General features: G+C 40.0%; 1 pseudogene; it reads left to right on the top strand.

The window, feature by feature from the left end:
- The first annotated feature begins 14322 nt into the window (after positions 1 to 14322).
- Positions 14323 to 16249, top strand: LOC139435264 (uncharacterized; annotated as a pseudogene).
- The last annotated feature ends 3506 nt before the right edge of the window (positions 16250 to 19755 follow it).

Here is a 19755-nt window from a genome sequence, read left to right as displayed (position 1 = left end):
ACATTCAAAGAAAATCAGTAATATCTTTAAAAACTACAGTCCTTTTATATCAGCTGTGCACCGTTATGGTGTAAATATAACCTATCTGTGAATTAGATCAAATGTAAAAGTCAGCCGAATTAGTGTTGATACTGCAAGGAGACGTATTGTGTGAAGAGAAATTGAAGATGTTGTTTAATTGTTGAATATATTTATGATCCACGTCAAGTATTCAGTTTCGGCGGCATTTTCTCAGTTTTTCCAAAGGTCCTCTCATCAGGGCTCTATAAATAAAGAACTACTGCAGATCTGTAACATACAATGCAGCCGAACCGTGTATTATTATTATTATTATAATTATTATTATATATTATAATTATTATATTATTATTCTTTTTAAATGTTTTCCGGATTTCATATCATATAAACACCAAATCCCAGCCTGCATTGCGGCTAAACATCCAATAAGCGAGTTTAAAACCATAGCTGAGGATCTTGGGTAATCGCTCGAAATGCCTACGTCTGTTTCCGGTTATTTTTATTTTGAAATTCAGTTCCTGACGGACGCCAAAAAAGCCCGAGGTAATGGAATTAAACCAATAAATAAAAGCAAGGATAATTGAGTGTTATTGGTGAGTAAATAACAGTGTGTTATTTTGAAAAGAATAACAAATTAGAAGGAAAAAAAGATTTAAAAAATACGAGGCTCTGAGCCCCTTGTATTTTCCTCACAGACGGCAACAAAAGTCCAAAATTATACGATTTCAAATAAAAGCAATAACTGTCGCTTGATATTGAGTAAGAACATGTTTTTATGAACCACACAGCTTCCGGTCTTCCTCGACCCGACCGGAGAAAAAGACGTGCTGCAGGCAGTAGAAATACATTGCTTTTAAAATCGTGCTGTGCAACACGAAAAAAAGGGGCAAAGAGTTGTTGAACACGAATCAATAGATTAAAAATCGTGTTGGTGAACACGTAATGCCGTGAGACTGGGTTAGCATATTACATGGCCACATTCTCAACAAAGTAAAGTTATGACTCCCAATATTAATTGAAATGCTTTTATGGATTTAGAAAATGATTTTATTGATTTAAAAAATAGTTGTATTGATTTAAATTGACATGCATCCGCTAAGAAAAATAGTCCGTTGTTACTGTTTGAACTAACGTAGCAACGGCAGGAACTGCTTCGATAGCGTTTTTGAGGAGCTTTTTGATTACAGATTTGAAAACATCGCTACTTGCTTTAAAAGTTGCACAATTCATTATGTCAAACCTTGGAAAGTATCTAGATATCCCTGCCCTAATGCCAAAGTAACTGCACACTGAATATGTGTCGCCGTTTGATGTCTATGTCTGGACCGCTGCCCCGTTACTTCTGCACTGTTTTCTTGTCCCTCTTGTCTTTTTCTTTTCTTCACTGGGGACTCATCAGCCACTAACCATTCCTCCAAATTACTGTGCTCTCCAAATATATTAAAATTAATGTTAAAATCCTAAAAACTAAAGACAATCAGACAGTTTGCTTGCTTTTCAAACTGTTACGGACCACTATTGCGGTAAGCATGTTGTAACTTCCGGTTGTTGTTGTTGTTGTTGTCATCTCCTGGTATCCCGTGTGCCTGTTCTGTTGCTGATAGCTTATTATCTTAACTTAATTGATCGTTTTAAAACTCTTGATCACGGCAACTGCCTGACGTTGTAATCACACGTTACTACAGCTTAAGCACTCACAACTCTCCTTCTCTTAGCGACTGTAACTCCACAGTTGCCTACACTCTTTTCGGGTTTGCTAACGGTAGCTACTTTAGCTTGATAGCTAGCCATGGCTCTTTCCCCACCCTCGGGTGTTATTTCCTGCTCTTCCTGTCTCATGTTTGGTTACTTCCCTACCTCCTTTACTGGTACCGATACATGTGTTAAATGTAGTATAGTTGTTAGGTTGGAGGCGGGAATCATAGCCATAGAAGCCCGGCTCCGCATCTTAGAAAGTAACTCAGCTACAGTAAAGCCCATGTTAGCCAGTGCGGACCGGCACAAGGTAGCTCCTCTTAGCCGTCCCCCGGCAACTCCCGAGCAGCAGGGAGACTGGGTCACTGTTCAGAAGGGGCATAACGCGAAACCCGCAGTTCCCCACCAATCCGTTCACGTATCTAACAGATATTCCCCACTCAGTGAGACACCCGCTGAGAAGCCAACTCTGGTTATTGGTAGCTCTATTATGAGACACGTGAATTTAGAGACTGAAGCCTCCACAGTCACATGCATTCCGGGGGCCAGAGCGGGCGAGGTTGAGGCGCATCTTAAACTGCTGGCTAAAAATAAACGTAAATACAGTAGGATTGTTATTCACGTCGGTGGTAATGATGTTCGTTTACGCCAATCAGAATGCACCAAACTTAATGTGGAGTCGGTGTGTAGTTATGCTAAAACAATGTCGGACACCGTAATCTTCTCTGGTCCCCTACCCAATCTGATCAATGATGACATGTATAGCCACATGTCATAATTTCAGCGCTGGTTGTCTTGGTGGTGCCCAGCAAACAATGTGGGCTTTGTAAATAATTGGACAGCCTTCTGGGTAAAACCTGGTCTGATTAAGAGAGACGGCATTCATCCTACTTTGGAAGGTGCAGATCTCATTTCGGCAAACATTTCAGGGCTTTGTGGACTAAATCCATGACAAACTGGAGTTGAGACCAGGAGGCGGAGTCGCAGTCTTACACGCTTCTCTGCGCTCTCTCCTAGGCAGTCATCCATAGGAATCCCGAACCCAATAAAATACCCAATATTAACGGTGTGTGTGTCTGCCCAAGGACAATTTAAGGTAAAACCTAATAGAGGTGTCATACATAATAACCTAATAAAAGTAAATGTAACAACTACTACAGTGCAACAAAACAGGAAGATTAAATGTGGTCTCTTAAACATAAGATCTCTAGCATCTAAAGCAATATTGGTAAATTATTTAATATCAGATTATAATATTGATATGCTGTCTCACTGAAACTTGGTTGAGACATGAAGAATATGTCAGCATAAATGAGGCCACTCCACCCAGCCATATCAATACTCATATTGCTCGAGGCACGGGCCGAGGAGGTGAAGTTGCAGCAATCTTTGACTCAAGTTTACTTATCAATACTAAACCAAAATTAAATTATACCTCCTTTGATTCCGTTTTTAGTCTTACGCATCCGACCTGGCAAACTTTGCAGCCAATCTTATTTGTTACAGTGTACCGTGCACCAGGTCCTTATTCAGAATTCTTATCAGAATTCTCTGAGTTTTTATCAACTTTGGTTCTTAAAACAAATAAAGTAATTATCGTAGGTGACTTTAATATTCATGTTGACGATGATAAAAATAGCCTTACTGTTGCATTTAACTCTATATTAGATGATGTTGGTTTCTGTCAGAGTGTAAGTAAACCAACCCACTGCTATAATCACACTCTCGACCTTGTTCTGACTTATGGTATTGAAATTGAGCAACTATTAGTCGAACCGCATAATCCTGCTTTATCCGACCATTTCTTAGTAACTTTTGAAGTACTGTTACTAGACTACAAAGCATTAGTCAAAAGCTCTTGCAGCAGAAACCTATCTGTTAGTGCTATAGCCAAATTTAAGGAAGATATTCCACCAATACTTAACTCGATAGCATGTCTGCATATAAGGGAGGAAACTTATACAAAATGTACACCACCCCAAATTGATCATGTTGTTGATAGTGCTACAGATGCGATGCGAATAAAATTAGACTCTGTTGCTCCTTTGAAAAAGAAGAACATAAAACAACATAGATTAGCTCCATGGCATAATGCCGAGACCCGCAAAATAAATCAAAAGTCTAGACAACTTGAAAGGATATGGCGTTCCACTAAACTTGAAGAATCTTGTTTAATTTGGCATATTACTCTCAATGAATATAAGAAAGCACTGCGTAAAGCGAGAGCAGTCTACTACTCTTCATTAATAGATGAGAATAAGAATAATGCAAGATTTCTTTTCAGCACTGTAGCCAGGCTGACAGAGAGCCACAGCTCCATTGAGCCTTATATTCCCATAGCACTCAGTAGTAATGATTTGATGTGCTTTTTTAACGATAAAATTGTTACTCTTAGAAACAAAATTAATGACCTCTTGCCTTTGACCAGTATAGTGTTATCAACAGCTCCCGGAAACGTAAGTTCTAATATTACACGAGATAGTAAACTAGAATGCTTTTCAGCCATAAACCTTGAACAATTACATTCAATGATTCTCTCTTCTAAACCATCAACGTGCATGTTAGACCCAATTCCAACTAAGCTGTTGAAGGAAGTTTTTCCATTAATTAGCACTTCTTTATTAAATATTATGAATATGTCTTTATTATCAGGCTATGTTCCACAATCATTCAAAGTAGCAGTGATAAAACCGCTTCTTAAAAAGCACAACCTCGATCCAGAGGTTTTAGCCAACTATAGACCTATTTCTAATCTTCCGTTCCTCTCAAAAATTCTTGAGAAAGCGGTCGCAAAACAGTTGTGTGATTACTTAAAAAACAATGATTTATTTGAAGATTTTCAGTCTGGCTTTAGAACACATCATAGCACAGAGACAGCTCTGGTTAAAGTCACAAATGACATTCTAATAGCCTCAGACAAGGGACTTGTCTCTATTCTGGTTTTGCTCGATCTCAGTGCTGCATTTGATACTATCGAGCATGATATCCTATTGCAAAGACTAGAGCACTTAGTTGGCATACAGGGAACTGCTTTAGGCTGGTTTAGGTCCTATCTATCTGAACTAGTGTTAATTTCGTCAGCTATTTTTTTATTTAGTTTTAGTCTTAGTCCTGTGTTAAATTTTCTTTTTAGTTTTAGTCATATTTAGTCACCTTCATCCTGTTTTTATTTAGTCAAGTTTTAGTCGACTAAAAGTCTGAGCATTTTAGTCTTATTTTAGTCGACTAAAACAGTAAACATTTTAGTCAAGATTTAGTCGACTAAAAGTCTGAGCATTTTAGTCTTATTTCAGATTATATAGAACATTTCAGTCAAACTAGTCTAGCCAAAACCAATAATTTGTCATTTTAGTATATATAAATAAGATAATATCTTGTCCTTATTTGATGAAAAACACAGGTTGAATGATTAAGAATGCCGCTTTGCAGAGAGTATCTGCTCAGGTTGGTGGTGTTTTTACCTGTGTTTTGGCCACATTGCTTCCCTTCTGATAAAACAATGCATTCGCTTTTTTTCTCCGCCTCATTGTAGCGAAAATGGGCCCAAATATCACATATTTTCTTTCTCCCAAGCAGTGGTGGCTTTAGACTTTTTCGTTGTCAGTCATTTTGACGGACAGGATCGTAACATTTCCGTCATAATCCATTATTATCCGTCGAGTGCACAATTTATCAATCACTCGCGCTGACGGGGGGGTATTCGTTTAACGCGAGAGCGACCACTGCTCCCAAGCCCTGTTATGGCCATTTTATTTTCTGTTAAATAAGGTTAGTTAGACCATGAGTTAGACCCGAGTCTTCCTGACAGTTCACAGTGTGCCGCTGCCCAGTGTAATTCAAATCTACCGCCGCGCGCAGCACAGACAGACACAGCTGCTGCCCTGCCGCAGCACCGGAAATGGAACTGCTGGGAGAAAAACTGACTATCAGAGATGTAACGTTATCTTTGATAATATTTCGTCTCCTCATTTTTCGTCAACGAAAGTAAAGAGAGATTTTGGCATAGTTTTTATTTAGTGAACTACATTTTCGTCAACGATATTGCATGATGATTTCGTTACAGTTATCGTTTACTGCCGTCGGTGCCGTCTCGTCATCGTCTCGTTTTCGTCATGGAAAAAAAGGTCGTTGACGAACATATTTCGTCATAGTTTTAGTCAACGAAATTAACACTAATCTGAACGCTCTCAGTTTGTACGTGTTAACGAACAAAGTTAGCCATGGAGTGCCACAGGGCTCGGACCTATTTTGTTCACATTATATATGCTTCCGTTAGGCAATATTATAAGGAATCATTCTGTAAACTTTCATTGTTATGCGGATGATACTCAACTATATTTATCAATCAAGCCTGATGAAATTAATCATCTAAATAAAATTCAAGACTGCCTTAAGGACTTAAAAACGTGGATGACCTTAAACTTTTTGATGTTAAACACGACCAAAACTGAAGTTATTGTACTTGGCTCGGAGAATCTACGAAACAAATTATCTAAAGATATACTAACTATGGATGGCATTAATTTGGCCTCCAGTGAGACTGTAAGGAATCTTGGTGTTATATTTGATCAGGATTTATCCTTTAACGCCCACATAAAATCAATTTCAAGGACCGCCTACTTCCATCTACGTAACATTGCAAAAATCAGGCATATCTTGCCTCAAAACGATGCAGAGAAATTAGTCCATGCATTTGTTACTTCTAGGCTGGATTATTGTAACTCTTTATTATCATATCAGGGAGTACCAAGAAGTCAGTCAAGTCGCTTCAGCTGATTAAAAATGCTGCAGCTCGTGTACTAACCAGAGTTAGGAAAAGGGACCACATTACTCCTGTTCTGGCTGCCTTACACTGGCTCCCTATAGAACACAGGATAGAATTTAAAATTCTTCTTCTCGCCTACAAAGCCCTTAATGGGTAGGCGCCATCTTACCTTAAAGAACTCATTATACCCTACTGTCCTACTAGGGCATTGCATTCCAAGAATGCAGGGTTGTTGGTTGTTCCTAGAGTCTCTAAAAGTACAATGGGAGCCAGAGCCTTTTCTTATCAAGCTCCACATTTGTGGAATCAGCTTCCAGTTTGTGTTCGGGCGGCAGGCACCCTATCCATTTTTAAGAGTGCGCTTAAGACCTTCCTTTTTGATAAAGCTTATAGTTAGGGCTGATTAGATTCAGCCCCTAGTTTTTCTGATATAGGCTTAGTTTGTCGGGGGACATCTTACTTCTTCCTTCTCTCTGTCTATACCTGTGTACTCTCATGTTCCGATTAACCCAGCTTCCCCAAATGTCTTTCTTTTTGGTGTCTATATACGCCGGGATAAACTGCAGTTTGCTTTTCGGCCCAACTGTATACAGTTAAATCGACCGGACTTCTTTCTGAAGATGTGAGCGTCCTTAACAACGGTAAATAAGTCCTTGACAGCGGTCTGTCTGTTCGGTATTAACAATGTGTCACGTGTTCTGAATTGACCAATCAGAATCGAGTATTCAACTAAGCCATGTAATAAATGGTTCTTAATGATTAATAAAGTGTTTACAACTTAATTAATAACCTAATTATTTATGAATTCTTTATAAGGGTAGACTTATTGTTGTACTATGTCAATATTTATAATATATATCGCGGGCAGGTAGCCTACATTGAATTACAAGTAGAAGAAGAAGAAGTAGAGGTAAAAGAAAAAGTAGTAGAAGAAGAAATACGCTAACGCTACAAACAGGCACAACTCTGTTACTCTGTTTTTACCATAGACTTGTTTTTACTGACATCATGTAACATTTTATTTCACCTTGCTTTATGTTATCTAATGCACATTCAAAAACGGGAGCATTTTCCGGAGTTTCAACCGGGTACCGGCCACCGAAGACTTTGCAAGGAAAACGGGGACGTTTTGGTCTGTGGACTGTGTTTACAGCTAAGCACACACGCCAACTACAAGCTCACTTGGGGTTGAGGCTTTTTTACACGTTGCTTGACTGCCTGCCCACATATCTGATCCAAACATAGTAACGTATATTGGGGAAAATAATTATTTAAAGTTATTTAATAATTGTGACATTTATCGTACTTTTTGATGGATGAATGATGCTCAAAGTGAGGGGGCAAAGAATACAACTGAGGGGGCAATGCCCTCTTTTGCCCCCTCGTGGCGCCGGGTCCGCTTGCTACATAAGAATAGATCATATTTGTTAAGTGTTATTATGGGAGAATTAGTATTCTTGTGGTACTACTGCCTTATTAGGCCCATATTGAGCAGAGCATATTAAGACAAAAACTCGTGAACAACAACTTCCTTACTTGCAATAAATTAATTAGAACTAATTATTATTAGGGTTATTGAGGGTTATTGAGGAAAAACTCTCAACTAATGGCCTATTAGTGTGTGTGTATGTGGAAATTCCCCTTCGATTCTATTGGCTCTAACGGTTCAAAAGAGATGTCAATCATCAAAGTCGACCAATGGATTCCAGAGAAACGGCAAATACACCCATTTCCACCCAAATGACCCCAGAGGTGGTTTCTTTTGTGCTAAACCTCTCTAAAAAGATCAAATGTCACTTGTTTTGCATCAACCTTGATACAGGGTACCTATTATATGTTATAGTTTGGATTCCTAAAGCTTTTAGTCTACTATCCAATCATTCAAAGGTGGTTTTCACTATAAGTAATGGTTTATTTTTGGACGGACACTATAATTTAATTTTTTTTTACTACATTCAATCTGAATTGACTTTAAAATAAAACAAATCTATATTGATTCTGACTTTTCTACATCCAACTCACAGGTTTATCATTGCTTTGAGAAAAAATATTATTAACTTAATCCCTTTTAGAAGGGAAGTTATTGTCATTTGTTCTGGGAATGTCATTTTCGAGCCTGAGACCTGAAAAACAGGCTTGGGGCTTAACAGGTTAATAAGTGTTTTATAATGACTAATAAAGAGCCAATATATTGCTAATATGCATGTTAATGAACAACTAGTTGATGGTGAATTTGTGTACCTTAATATGAAGTGTTACCGAAAGCAATTTTAAAATCCGATTGAAAGGCTTAAGGTACTCTCAACGGAAGTAGTGCGATTTTTCTCACAATTACATGTTAAAGGTCCCATGTCTTGGCCATTTCTACTGATCATAATTCCATTGTTGAGGTCTACTAGAATAGATTTCCATTGTTCAATGTTCCAAAATCACATTGGCTTCTCATACAGCATCTCTGTATAGTATGTGTATTCACTCTATGGGCTCAGAACAGTCTCATAATACACACATGCACACAAAAGGATTCACACTTGTATTTCCGGATCCACACTTGTGTTTTTCAATGCACACACAAATGTGTTCCGTTTCATATACATGTAAATACAATCAAAATACAGAAAAAAGTTTTACATGTGTATTTTTGATCCTCACATATTTGTTTTCCGTTTAAAACCGCTGCACCTGCAAACACAAACCGCTTCCTGTGCATGGATCGCTGTGCATTCGTGTGTGGGTTTTTTGAGACTCCTCTGACGGTCAGCCGATTCGTACTTGTAATTTTTACAATCTATAGCCAATCAGATGTCTCCTCAATTCTAAGCCAATCACATGAGCGCGCCCCCACGAGGGTATGATTTCTTGCGTTCATGACGTAGCACTTCATGTACGCATTTTGCGCAGTCCGGAGCTGACAGGTCCATGGAGCTTGCCGGCAGGCGCTAATCTCAGGACACCACCACTCTCAGTACATTGCCACTTTCCGAACAGGAAATGCACGCAAATACAAGCCTTTATATTATTAAGGTACAATGCCACTTTCCGAACCATTGATGAATGCTTGTGTACACAAAAACGGCAGGCAAAACCGTTTTAAATTTGTGTTTCCTGTATGGCCAATACAGCTGCTTTATTTATGTCTGTATGAAGTTGTTGTGAGTGTGGAGGGAGCAGCTAAGCTAAGCTAACCTAAGCAGGTTAGCTTAGCCTAATCGATCAGTGCACTACGAAGCCAGTGCTAGACAGTGAACTGTCAACAGGGGGAGCCCCGCCGGTCATTATCGGCCGATATTCACTCTTAATAGTTTGATCGGTGCTCTCTATAAAGGCCGATCAGAAGAGCTGGATCTGATCGATATCGACATAACCGCGAGTGAAATATAACCGGACGCGAGAGAGATCAGATCAGCTGCTGAGTCTGACGGAGACACGCAGCTCTGCATAATCACCTGAAGCTCCGCCCGCTGTTTAGCGAGCTGACCGGACTGCGCAAAATGCGTATATGAAGTGTCATGAACGCAATAAATCATACCTTCGTGGGGGCGCGCTCATGTGATTGGCTTAGAATGAAGGAGACATCTGATTGGCTATAGATAGAAAAAAATACAAGTATGAATTGGCTGACCGTCAGGGGAGTCTCAAAAACCCACACACGAATGCACAGCGATCCGTGCACAGAAAGTGGTTTGTGTTTGCAGGTTCAGAGGTTTTAAACGGAAAACTAATATGTGTGGATCAAAAATACATATGTGAAACTTTTTTCTGTATTTGGATTTTATTTACATGTATATGAAACGGAACACATTTGTGTGTGCATTGAAAAACACAAGTGTGGATCCGGAAACACAAGTGTGAATCCTTTTGCGGATCATGAAATACAAGTGTGAATCCTCCTGTGTGCATGTGTGTATTATGAGACTGTTCTGAGCCCATATCACTCTGTCCTACACCCCTTGTTGGAGCTCCTGCCCCCCCACTCCCTATGAGCCCACTGTGCTCTGATTGGTCAGCTTGCTCTGTTCTGATTAGTCGATTGCTGTAGCGATTTCGGACGGACCCTCACTATTGCGGTAAGCGTGTTGTCACTTCCGGGCTATCCCGTGTGCCTGTTCTGTTGCCGATAGCTTATTATCTTAAAGGAGACCTATCATGCTATATTTAAATGATATAGTGTATGACCATACCTATATAAGGTATATTTATACATTTTATTTTTCAAAATACCAAACAGATCATTTTTAGCCATGCCTCGTTTCGCTCATTTTCCCTCTATTCCAAGCTTGTCTTTGAAAATTCTGAGCAGCAGCTGACCACGCCCCCCTGCAGAAGAGCAGGCATGAGCCGGCGAGTCACGTTACCATGCTTGCTGTGATTACGAGTGTGGAATAAACATGTCATCTCAGAGCAATGCATGTGTTCAAGCATATTATCAATTTGATCCAGAAACTGACCCTGAAGCAGCGGAGGTTTTGGTGGAGGTGCAAAAATCTCGGTTGCAGCTGGACGTTTCTGAATGGTTAGCTGACAAGCTGTTGTCCCTATTTATTTTACTCTGTTACGATGCTTGCTCCTTATTCCGTTCATATTTTGGCTAATTAGCAAGAATGCAATGTGTACAGTTTGTAACGCAAAAACAGCGATATATATATTTATAAAGGGAGACATTCATATGTTCAGCATATATACAATGGCCTCATTGCGTTTATTAATAGTTTACAGTCCTTTTCTTCCAACATCGTACAACAACCGTTGGAAAGTTCAATAACTTAGGGTGATAAAAAGTATAACTCAATGTGTGTAGTTTCATGTGTTTTTAAAAGCTCAGTTATTGACTTCTTTGTGCAAATTGCACCACGATGCCTTCTGAACCGGAGAATGTGTGCTGCATGGAGATACCACAGGTACCATTTTTGATAGCTTCACTAAGTTGTCTGTTTAGAGAATACATTTTTCACATGTCATTCAATATATGTTTATCACACTAGGTGTCAAGACGGATGCAGTAACTTGAGGACTCTGTAACCTGTATGGTGGACCATCCTGGATTGGAGCCTGTGTGCCTAAATATGTTCTCCCTGCAGAATGCGTTGACTATTTACAGAGCTGAACATGGTGGACTACAGTTGAGGCAAATAGAGCAGTGAGTGGTTTGTTTGTTTTGACTGAAATTGTAAAACGAATGCTAATATTGTTCATGGAAATAAATACTGGTGTATATGGCTTTATGCAATCTTTCATTCTGTCATTGTACATGTACTATTATATTATATACTACACAGCAATGGCATAACACACCCATGTGTACGACAAAAAAAGTCCACACACAACCTTATGCTTTTGAAATCAGAATATTCTTTACCCATCCAAACATGAATAATCACGACACATTTGATATCAACTCAGAACTTTATTGTCAAAATCAACGGTTCTTTGAACCCATACAAAAAAACTAAATGTAGCCTACTTGTATTTTGTATAAATGACACTAAATATTTTTACAGAAGCTTTGTGAGCTGGTGCTGGGGCTTCCTTGGACGCAGGATCAGAGTGGTGTTTCCGGTCTGCGTTGTCCTCAGGATACGCAGGGAGTTTCCTGATGCGTGAAATGTCGATGTTGGGTTCAGACAGCAGCCAAATTGAACCCGGCGATGACCTCCTCCCCGTCAGGTCGCTCATGATGGTGCAGGGTCCACAAAGACTTGGTCGAAGATGAGGTCCATCAAGTTGGCCACGTAGCCTGTGCAATGTTAAAAAAAAAGCACAACAAAAAATGTGGTTTAGATTAGTATATGCATGTAAAAAACTGAAAGTTCTTTCTAATTTTTTTATTTTATATTTGTAAATAGTTGTATAATAAATATTTTAAACACTTACGGAATGTGGGGTCAGTCTTTACTGGTTTTGCTCTGCATTCTCCTTTCCTGGCCTTTGGGAACTGCAGTTTATACAGAGGGTTACCAGTGGATGTAGTGGCTTGTGCACGCTCAGCGTTTTCATTGTAGTGCAGGGCTGCCAGGTAGTCTTTCATTTCCGCCATGATAAAAAAAAATGTAAATAATAGGAAAGGATGTACAAATTGTCACTAATTAGTAAGTATGTGAGGTGCTGGCCTGTAAAGAAGAACACATAGTTAGAACAAAATCATCTCAACTTAGTATTCAGGATGAGAAAATACTATTTGGATAAATATAGTCTGAAATCCCAAAAGATGGGGCTAAAACTCTCTATTTAGCAAAGCTCTTTGCTTAGCCTTTTCCAATCTGAGTTAGTTTTGAACCGTAACGTGCATGCTGTGTTTCTGACTCAATACAGGTGATGTGTTGGAGAGGGGCTGAGCTCAGTAGACTGACTGTAATGAGTGCTAGCCACTAATTAGCCTGTTGCTAGAGGTAAGGCCTTGTCAACAACAACAGACCAACGGGGCTTTAGCTCAGTTTTACTCGTGGTGTGTGTCCCCCCTCGCATACATACACACAGTGTTGTATCCTAACACACCCCCATTTATATTCATGGGCGCAAACAACTAAACACACAAAAGCTTTTACATATAACGCTGCAAAAAACGGCATGTCTCATTAGCGTAGCGTAGCTTAGCTTACAGATCGATGATATCTGATCGTTCTTACAGACTACAATCACAAAAGCTTTTACATATAACGCTGGAAAAAACGGCACTTACCTACAGAAGATTACGTTTGTTATTATAACTTACTCAATATGATTTTAGAGGATACAAAACACTAATACATAGGAGAATAAATACTTATCGGCTAGGGCGTGGCTTTACAGCCTTCACACAGATCGCCTTTACGGCAGTATATCTGAACATGTTAGCAAATTCCTGATAATTAAAATAAAAGACAAAGCAAAGACTGCGGAGCGTACAAAATAAAATGCTACAAAAACATATAAACACCTAACCGATTACTATTTGGGTTTGAGGTGACATTGATACGGCGAAGCTACATGCTACATATACAAGCTAGAGATAGCTTTATCAGGAAAAACACCGCTAAATAAAAACTTACAGCTTCAAAATTGGATGTGTCCTCACTGGCCTGGTCCCGGATGGTTGGTATTGATCCCGGGTTTAGCATTAGTTTGGAGGCATATCCGTGTTGGACTTGAGAGAAGTTCATAAACATGTCCGTGGTCAAATGTTTGGAACACACAAACAGAAATCTGCCGGGGTCTTCTGGCACATGTCCCTTGAAAATGAAGTCTAGCCACAGATTATTTTCTTTTTCCACTGATGGCATTGCATGCAGTCCCCTGTCCCGAGTCTTGCAGCTAACAACAGCACAACGTTTAACTGGCTTAGACATCCTGGCAAGAGCAGGCAAAAATACAGATGTCACTGGGGTTGATTATTTAGCCTGCCGATAGCCTATATGCGAATGAGAGGTTTGGCAATGCACGTGGCCTTGGCTCATTCCCATGATAGGTGGAGAGTTGACCAATAAACGGAGCACCTCTTTGTGACGTAGAAAAGTGTTGAAATCTGGATCCGTTTTTTTCAGATCCGTTGCAGCCCCTTTTTTAGAGATTTGGCAAAGGAGGAAAATAGAGAGGGTTGTGTTTTCTGACACTTGGTGAGTTCCCTGGAACACCGGGGACACATATTCATGTATAAAGGACGTACAAAGGTGCATTTTGCATGATAGGTCCCCTTTAACTTAATCGATCGTTTTAAAACTCTTGATCACGGCAGCTACCTGACGTTATAATCACACGTTACTACAGCTTAAGCACTCACAACTCTCCTTCTCTTAGCGACTATAACTCCACAGTTGCTTACACTTCTTTCGGTTTTGCTGACGGTAGCTACTTTAGCTTGATAGCTAACAATGGCTACTTCCCCACCCTCGGGTGCCATTTCCTACTCTATCCGTCTTATGTTTGGTTATTTCCCTTCCTCCTTTACTGGTACCAATAGGCCTGCGTGTGTTAAATATAGTACAGTTGCTAGGTTGGAGGCTGGAATCATAGCCATAGAAGCCCGGCTCCGAATTTTAGAAAGTAACTCGGCTACATTACAACTAATGCTGTCAAAATTATCGCGTTAACGGCGGTAATTACTTTTTTGAATTAATTGCGTTAAAATATTTAACGCATTTAACGCGTGTGCAGAATGGCCCGCCCCATACATCCCACCAGTGGCAGCGCCAGGGTATGGCTGGGGCTGGGGTAGGCTACACCCATACCAAGAAATGGCTTAGCCACACCATGAACAATGATGTTAAAGTCTGCCAACTCGCGCAGAGTAAATTGCACAGACAGCAGTTAGTAAGATTGATTTCAGTAGCCACTTGTCTGGAAATCTCGAAGACCAGAAACGGTTTTGAAAACTTTTGTCACGTAGTGATCGTCTTCCCAATAGAACATCTTTGATAATGTCTTCTGGCCAATCAGAATCAAGATAACGGCGTGGTGTTGTTGCAGGAACTCCCGACGGAGAATACTTTTGCTGTAGTACAGGGGTGCACATAACTGGTACGCAGGTTATGTGCGTAATCTGAAATGCGTACCGTCACTTGTATCACAAAGCGCATTTGTGTACCGACGTACTTGTGAAGCTTTTCCAGAAGGCGGTTAGATCACCGGACGACAGAGTCGGTCTCCGTGTGCACAGACAGGGCTGCTGTTAACGTTGGTCTGTACAACGGAATTGTGCCAAAACTACGTCAACCGGCTGCGGAGGGAGACTCCCCCCTTCACTGGAGAACTGCGCTAAAACAGCTGATCACAACGTTCACACTCTGTGGTCACGAAGTACTCCACTAGCCCTGTCGACTTTCCTGAAGTACTCCAACGTTGATAGAAATCAACACGTAATGAATTAAGACCCCACGGTTTGATGATTCATAGGTGTGTGGGCTGTCTTTCATTTTGACACGCAGACATTTTTTATAATAAATATAGATACTGTATGTTAAATGGATCCGCCTTCTTGCCTTTATCTTTCCATTCCCACAACAATATACATAATGAAATGGCATATGTTGGACATAGTTCGAATGGTGATTAATCATGATTAATTAATTTTTAAGCTGTGATTAATCTGATTAAAAATGTTAATCGTTTGACAGACCTAATTAAAACCCATGTTAGTCGGTACAGACCGGCAAGAGGTAGCTCGTACTAGCCGTCCCCCAGCAACTCCCGAGGCAGCCAGGAGACTGGGTGACTGCTCAGAAGGGGCATAAAGCGAGACCCGCAGGTCCCCACCAACCTGTTCACTTATCGAACAGATTTTCTCAACTCAGCAAGACACCCGCTGAGAAGCCAACTCTGGTTATTGGTAGCTCTATTCTGAGATTCGTCAATTTAGAGACCAATGCCTCCACAGTCACATGCATTCCGGGGGCCAGAGCGGGTGACGTTGAGGCGCATCTTAACCTGCTGGCTAAGAATAAACATAAATACAGTAAGATTGTAATTCACGTCGGTGGTAATGATGTTCGTTTACGCCAATCAGTATGCACCAAAGTTAATGTGGCGTCGGTGTGTAGTTATGCTAAAACAATGTCGGACACCGTAATTTTCTCTGGTCCCCTCCCCAATCTTATGAATGACGACATGTATAGCCGCATGTCATCATTTCGGCGCTGGTTGTGTTGGTGGTGCCCAGCAAACAATGTGGGCTTCGTAAATAATTGGACAGCCTTCTGGGGAAAACCTGATCTGATTAAGAGAGACGGCATTCATCCTACTTTGGAAGGTGCAGATCACATTTCAGCAAACATTTCAGGGTTTTGTGGACTTAATCCATGACAAACTAGAGTTGAGACCAGGAGGAGCAGTCACAGTTGTACACGCTTCTCTGCGCTCTCTCGAATAAAATACCCAATATTAACGGTGTGTGTGTCTGCCCAAGGACAATTTAAAGTAAAACCTAATAGAGGTGTCACACATAATAACTTAATACAAGTAAATGTAACAACTACTACAGTGCAACAAAACAGGAAGATTAAATGTGGTCTGTTGAACATAAGATCTCTAGCATCTAAAGCAATATTGGTAAATGATTTAATATCAGATTATAATATTGATATATGCTGTATCACTGAAACTTGGTTGAGACATGAAGAATATGTCAGCATAAACGAAGCCACTCCACCCAGCCATATCAATACTCATATTGCTCGAGGCACAGGCCGAGGAGGTGGAGTTGCAGGAATCTTTGACTCAAGTTTACTTATCAATACTAAACCAAAATTAAATTATACCTCCTTTGAAAGCCTTGTTTTTAGTCTTACGCATCCGACCTGGAAAACTTTGCAGCCAATCTTATTTGTTATGTGTACCGTCCGTTCACCAGGTCCTTATTCAGAATTTGTATCAGAATTCTCTGAGTTTTTATCAACTTTGGTTCTTAAAACAGATAAAGTAATTATCGTAGGTGACTTTAATATTCATGTTGACGATGATAAAAATAGCCTGACTGTTGCATTTAACTCTATATTGGTTTCCGTCGGAGTGTAAATAAACCAACCCACTGTTGTAATCACACTCTCGACCTTGTTCTGACTTATGGTATTGAAATTGAGCAACTATTAGTCGAACCGCATAATCCTGCTTTATCCGACCATTTTTTAGTAACTTTTGAAGTACTGTTACTTACGGTGGCCCTAAAGTGCAAGACACCACAGCATTTCACAAAACACAACAGCATTTCACAAAACACAACAGCATTTCAGAAAACGCCACAGCATTTCAGAAAACGCCACAGCATTTCAGAAAACGCCGCAGCATTTCAGAAAACGCCGCAGCATTTCAGAAAACGCCACAGCATTTCAGAAAACGCCACAGCATTTCAGAAAACGCCACAGCATTTCAGAAAACGCTACAGCATTTCAGAAAACGCCACAGCATTTCACAAAACGCCGCAGCATTTCAGAAAACGCCGCAACATTTCAGAAAACACAACAGCATTTCAGAAAACACAACAGCAATGTGTTGGATTAACCTTGAGCAGCGTTTGTATTCCCTTGAACACAACTTTTGATCACAAAATAGCAAAGGTAAGATGTAATTATTGTTATGGTTTTAAAAAACGGATGTTGTTTTCTTGCTCTGTTCTGGTTACTAGCTCAGTGAGTTCTGGCCGTGCAGTGATGAGACCTAGGCCTATGGAATCTGTGAAATCGCAGCTTTCAGATGATATGTCGTTTGTGCAGATAATATGAAGTATAAAAGATCGTTTTTGCTATATGACCGGAATATGCAGGGTGGGCAAGCCTTGCCACTTTGCAGTTTGTTTTAATTTTAATCATATAAGTGAAAACGTTTCCACTAAAGGTTTTTTGTGTGAAATACATCAGAAATAAATAATACAAATATGAAACACAGCCTGAGGTGTGCTCACTGCTGCTCTCTGATTGCTGTGTTGCTTGACCAATGACCCCCGACTTTTGTTTTGTTATCATTACGTGGCTGTGTGTTTAGATGAAAGCCCAGTGGCAATCTGTCCATCTGTTACACTGATTATACAGTAAAGCCAGGGTTGCCAACTCTCACGCATCTGGCGTGTGACACACGCTTTCACTCTCAATCTCACGCTCTCACGCTGCCCAAACTATTCTCACGCCAAAACAAGAATACCGAAGACTAGAAACGGTTTTGAAAACATTTGTCACGTAGTGATCGTCTTCTCAATAGAACATCTTTGATAATGTCTTCTGGCCAATCAGAATCAAGGTAACGGTGTTGTGTTGTTGCAAGAAGTCCCGACGGAGAATACTTTTGCTGTAGTACATCTCTATATACATCGATACAACATTACGTGTTGATAGAAATCAACACATAATGAAATAAGACCCCACGGTTTGATGATTGATAGGTGTGTGGGCTGTCTTTCATTTTGACACACAGAACAATGGGGGCTATCCACCCTTATCCACAATGTAAAGTAATTCACACAGCCTCTTCCCTCTTCTCTCTGTGAGGAGCAGCAGGTTCAGCTTTCAGAACAAAGTAACAAAAAAGGCATTCATTTTTTTAAATATGTTGTGTAGTAATAGATGTATTTATTTTTCTTCTCAAGAGAGTACCAGAATGTGTATTTTATGTTAGTATTTCAAAAAATCTCCTGGGAGAGAATCTCCCCAGACAGGGGTTGGGTTTTCAGCATGTCAACTCTTTCACTTATGGGGAAATTGCAGGATTGGCTCCAGGTCGCCCTTTTTATTTACTACATGACAAATGTGCCTTTTTATTTCATACAGTTCCATTTGGATTGAGGAAATAATCTAAACCTCACGCGTGGCATTTCACTGTCAAGGGGAGCGTGTATGCAATTACATTGCAAATACTGACTTGAGCCCCACCACTGTATGGGTTAGCCCTACCATAGATTACCCAACACAAATACTCCGTGGCCACCACTGCCGCCCCGTATTGCACATGCGCAGATCTAAGATCCAGTGGAAATTATAAAAAGTAAAAGTTTGTAGCTTATTGTTCTACTAGGCCAAAATAGAGTCAAAGAGTATGAGAGTGAGAGTGTGTTAATTAATATATTTGGCAGTTTGGAGTAAGTCTGTAAATTTGTTTGTGTGTGTGTGTTTCATGTATTGGCATCTCACGATAATTAATTTTGTTGGATACATTTTCCCGGAAATTATTGCAATAAACGATAATATTGTCGGCACCGTTGTATGACCATTTTAGACCACTGACATAATGATAATATATAATATTAATTCAAGTACATCCTTTCAAACTGCTAGTCACATCCTCATGTAAATGGCAATTTATCGAGTTCATTTTTATTTATCGTACGATAACTAATTGTTTATCGCGACAGGCCTATGCACACAATAAAACAGTGGGAACAAACATGTGTTTGACTTTCATTAGTGAATGAAACTGTGTGCCCTTTATAGTCTGTGTCCAATATTATGTATTTGTATATATTGTATATATATATCCTATATATATGCTAAGGTCCTGCTACTGACACGATAGCAGTCATTTCGTGCGCATATGTGTAATCAAACCCATGATACCAAAATCTCACTCCAGCCAGGTACCCAAAGTTGGCAACCCTGGTAAAGCCATCGAAAATAATATGATATACAGTACAGTACAAGTAGCCTACTTCTGGGTCTCTGTGTTTCATTCAAGCTCGGCTCTCTGTGTGTGTGGCACGAGCGCATTTTGTGACTGCGCGAGCGGTAACGTGGAATGTTGTTGTTAGCATCTGGTTAGCTAGCTATGCTAACGGATATACAGTAAAGGGCTTTTTCTACACCAAGGTGGAGGAGAGTCCTCTCCTG

This window comes from Pseudochaenichthys georgianus, chromosome 15 (genome assembly GCF_902827115.2).
Source record: "Pseudochaenichthys georgianus chromosome 15, fPseGeo1.2, whole genome shotgun sequence".
Taxonomy (NCBI): Eukaryota; Metazoa; Chordata; class Actinopteri; order Perciformes; family Channichthyidae; genus Pseudochaenichthys; species Pseudochaenichthys georgianus.
Note: the sequence above shows the minus strand (reverse complement) of the source record. Positions and strands in the feature narration are given on the sequence as shown.